The following is a 4770-nucleotide window of genomic DNA, read 5'->3' as shown; positions in this document are numbered from 1 at the left end:
TGATTCACTCCCCAAGTGAGCACAACGGTCAGTGCTGTTACAATCCGGAGCCAGGAGCCAGAAACGTACTCCATTGACACCGTTTCATACAGCATCTTCGGGGCCTCTCTGCGCACTCTGGCGGAGGTGAGGGGGCTCTGCTGCGACAGCGACGGCGGCATGAAGGAGGAGGAGAATGCAGGGTGCTCCTGCTGGGGGCTCGCCCAGGGCTGAGGACGCCGCAGCATCAGTGGCACCTGAGCGCGGGCGGGGCGGCCAGAGAGAGTCCCCAGGTTGAGGTCAGCCCCGGGGTGTTGTGCACGCCAGGAGACACCGCGATGGCGAGCGTCAGCTCAAAGGTCAGAGGCGACGGCCAGGCAGTGGCGCTGGCCCTCGGGCTGGCCATGCTCAGCCTGCTGCTGGGCACAAGCCTGGCGGGCCACGTGCTGCTGACACTGCTCGTCCTCTGGGAGCGCAGCCTGCATGTGTCCTTACTGCCTGCTGCTGCACCTGTGCCTGGCCGCAGGGCTATGCGCTCTCCTGCCTCCTGCCAGTCCTGCTGGCTGGGCGCCTGGCCACAGCTGCCCAGGGGACCCTGCTGGGCCCTCTGGGCTGCAGGCTGCTCACCTTCCTGGCTGGGCTCTTCTGCTTCCAGGTCCCCTGCCTGCTGCTCGGAGTCACCCGCTACCTGGCCATGGCCCACCACCACTTCTACGATGAGCTCCTGGCCAGCTGGCGGTGCGTCACCATGCTTCCCACCTGTGCTGAACAATGGCGGCGACGGCAATAACCAGGACACGCTATGCGCCCTGCAGCAGCAGCCCACAGGCGCCCCACACATGCTCAGCTTCCTCCTACTGCTGACCGTGGTGGTGGGCACCACGCACCTCGTCTACCTCCACCTGCTCTTCTTAATTCAGGATAGCCACAAGATGATATTTGCGAGAACAGGACCCGCCCTCAGCCACGACGGGACCTTCCACGGGCCCGGTGCCACTGGCCAGGTGACTGGCAACTGGACGGTGGGCTTTGGCCGTGGACCTATGCCACCCGAGATCATGGGCATCCAGGCGGTGGGGCCCGGGTGCGGGGCTCACCACCTGCTAGTGCTGGAGGAGTTCAAGATGCAGAAGAGGCTGTGCAGGATGCTCTACGGCATCAAACTGCTATTCCTGCTGTTCTGGGGCCCGTAATTCCTGGCCAGCTAACTGTAGGTCCTAATTCGGCCCGGCGCCGTGCCCAGGCTTAAATGATGTCCTCAGTGTGGCTCACCTTGCACAGGCTGGCATCAACCCCGTCCTGTGCTTCCTGTTCAACAGGGAGCTCAGGGACTGCTTCTGCGCCCAGTCCCCCTGCTGCCAGAGCCCCCAGGCAGTGCAGGTCACCCTCCCTTGAGACTTGAAAGGCGTTGGGCTGGGAGGGCTCTGCAGAACCCCACACGCTGGCACATCCGCAGCTCTGCCAACCTCTTCAGCCTGGACAATGCTTCTGGAAAGATCGTCGGTTTCAAAGCTGCCTTGAAGATGACTCTCAAAGTGAACATACAACTGGATCGTACAGACCTGTGGTCTCTTTGGGGGTGGGTGGGTAGAGAATGGTGGAGGTGGGGTTGGGGGTTAAGAGGGGAGGTTCCATGTGCCAGGCTTGCCCCAGCTCCAGCCTCTCCCAGCAAAGGACGCTTTCAGGCTTTCTGGGCGGCGGTAGGCTCCACCTGCTTGTCCTGGATCTTGGCATCTTCTTTCCCACGTGTGGTTACTCTTCTCCTTTCTTTCAAGCGCAGGCTACACTCATTTGATCCTTGGACCATTTCTTAAGGGTCCGGGCCAGTTTCCTGTGGTAGCCGTCTCTATGCTGACCTCCAAGTGACCTGCAGAAGAGCCTGGGGAGGGATTGGCTGCCCGTGTCCCATTTCTGGGAATCTTCTAGGGAAGGAAGCAGGTGGTGGTGGTGAGGGGGGTGGGAGGGTTTGTGACCTGCCTTCAGTGGGTGTGGCCTGCGTGGCAGGGTCGCGGGGCCCCTTTCAGGTTCTGGCCAAGTGCTGGACACCCGTGTTTCTTGTTGCTGTGGCTTTGGATGAGCAGACAAGGGAGTTATTGGGAAGGGCCATATTTTTCTCCACAGGGAGAAAGTGACAAGGGCCATTTTGGTTCTTTCCTTTCTACTGCTGAAAACCCACTGGGCAAGTGCTCTCTCCTTGTCTTACCCATTTGAAATGGCTGCATTTCTGTACCATTGTGCCTTCTGAAACAGTACAAAGTGTCATGGTGGGGGTGGTGTGAGGGTAAATTTATCACTGCATGTGGCTGTGTGTTCCTGGTGTTTGGGTCTTGGACAGGGCAGGGGTCTGAGAAGTGGGTCCCAGATCAAAAGTTTGAAATAAGTGTTTTGTTTTTTGTTGTTGTTGCTGCTGTTTTGTGGGGAAGAAGGGTTGGGCAATGAACAGTTCAGGTATTTCTTAAAGATTTGTTTTATTTCATTGGAAACAAGGATGTAAAGAGAGGAGCAGAGACAGAGGAAGATCTTCCATACTATGATTCACTCCCCAAGTGACCACAATGGCCTGTGCTACGCTGATCAGAAGCCAGGAGTGAGGAACATTTTTCCGGGACTCCCACGTGGGTACAGGTTCCGAAGGCTTTTTGCCTTCCTTGACTGATATCCCAGGCCACAAGCACGGCATTAGATGGGGTGTAGAGCTGCCAGGATTAGAACCGGAGCCCACAGGGATCCCGGCATGTTCAAGACAAGAACCCTGACCATTGCACTATTGCACCAGGCCCATAAGTAATATTTGATGATGTTCACCTGGTTTGGAGGGATACATGTCCATGTGGACCACCCATGAGGGTGAGAAGGGTCAAGAAATAGGGGGCAAAGTGGAGGAGACAACTGCCTCCAATCCCCTTTTTTCTTCCTGCATCTGGGGAAAGCTGTGAGAGAAGGGTGGAGGGCCACTCAGAGCAGCCCAACTGCAGCGGTATCCACGCATGGGGGAAGGCCACTCAGTCTCATCCCAGGGTCCCTGGTGTGGAGCATGCTCTGAGGGCACTGCTACAATGCTTTGATAGTTCTGAGATGATGTTGATCCTGTCGTTCCAATGTTGAGGACATCCCTCCAAGGTCCATTGGCTGACAGCCCACCTTAGCGTCTCCACTCACCCAGACACTCCTTGTCAAAGCTTGGCTGGGAGAGCTCTCCAATTTGTGCCTCCTCCATGATGCTAGATGTCCTCTGTAGACCTCAATGACCTGGTTGTCCTATCCCTCCTGTGTGTCTGGGCATGTTGTCCACTTCACAGGCCATAGGAGCGAGGAGACCCAGTTCTGATGTATACACTCCATCAGCACATCAAAGCTCCAGTGATTTCCACGTGTTTGGAGCTCTGAGTCCAATGGGCCAGTTGAGGGTCCAAATAAAAACATCACCAGAGGTGACCCCAGACCTGACTCCTGTGTGCAAGTAAGTGTGGGGTCTTACTCAAGCCATCACCCTCATCAGCTCACACACACACACTGGTATTTGCACTGGACCTCTGACTAGGGTGCAAAGGTCAGGTACAGAGAAGGTGGGTGGGAATGGGACCCATGGTGCAGTACTTTTTTTTCTTCTGTGTGCTTCTTGTTGTCAAACTATATCAACATCCATGGTTGGAGGCCATCATTGGATGACACCTTAGTGACCTCAAAGTGGGGAAGAGTATCTCAAGGGTGCCACTGGACTGCCTTGATGGTTTTGAGAACTTTTGGGGATCACTGTTCAATGGTTGAGAAAATCTGTCTGAGGTCTTTCACATGACCAAGTCCACTTCAGTGCATGGGCAGCCCCAGGGACATGCTGCACAGCTTGGCCAGGAGAGTGGGTCAACCTGTCCCGCTCTCCATCCTCTGGCAAGGCAGTCAATGTCCCCTGCTGGCCTAGTTGAGCCAGCTGCCATGATCCCTGTGTACACAGCTGGGCATGCGGTCCAACACATGGGCATCAGCAACTGAGGGCCAGTCCCCATACATGCACCCCAAGGTCAGACCACACAGCCTGTGTTTCCCTGTAGCCAGGACCTGAGTCTAGAGGTCTACTTGAGAAGTCCACAAAGAAACCCAGGCTGACCTCAGACTTGACCCTTGTGATGCACCAGCTAGTGTGGGGTTCAGTTCAGTCACCCCCATCAGCCTACACACATACTGGTGCATGCAACTGCAGGGTCGTTCTGTCCCCAGCCCCATATCTCACACAAACCAACAGGTGCTCTAACCCAGCTACCAGAGCCCTTTCAGAAACCTGTGTGCTGAGGGACGCTGGCAGTCCCTTCCCCTGGGTGAGCTCCTCCTGTGACCTTGAACTCCTGGCACCACCATCTCAGGGTCTGACCTGGGATAAGCATGGCCGGCACGCGCACCCATGCCCATAGCAGCTCTTCCCCAGCAGTGCAGTGCAGCCCCCTGGGGTCAGCAGGTCTCTGCCTGTGGCTGAGGGCTTGGAGTTTCTGACCACTCAATAGGAACCTGGGGAAGGGCCCTGCAGCATGGCAGCGGCTAAATTCCTCGCCTTGAAGGCGCCGGGATTCCATATGGGCACCAGTTCTAATCCCGGCAGCTCCACTTCCCGTCCAGCTCCCTGCTTGTGGCCTGGGAAAGCAGTCGAGGATGGCCCAACCTTGGAACCCTACACCTGGTGGGGTACCCGGAAGAAGTTCCTGGATCCTGGCTTCGGATCAGCATAGCATCGGCCGTTACACTCACTTGGGGAGTGAATCATCAGACGGACGGGAGATCTTCCTCTCTGTCTCTCCTCCT

The 4770-nt window shown here is 56.7% G+C and overlaps 1 pseudogene; it reads left to right on the top strand.

Moving 5' to 3' along the window:
• Positions 1–317: 317 nt before the first annotated feature.
• LOC121167544 lies at positions 318–1500 on the top strand (annotated as a pseudogene).
• Positions 1501–4770: the final 3270 nt, after the last annotated feature.

The sequence above is a fragment of the Ochotona curzoniae genome, unplaced genomic scaffold (genome assembly GCF_017591425.1).
Source record: "Ochotona curzoniae isolate NIBS_2020 unplaced genomic scaffold, NIBS_Ocur_1.0 patch386, whole genome shotgun sequence".
Lineage (NCBI taxonomy): Eukaryota > Metazoa > Chordata > Mammalia > Lagomorpha > Ochotonidae > Ochotona > Ochotona curzoniae.
This window is presented reverse-complemented; position numbering and strand designations above follow the sequence as displayed.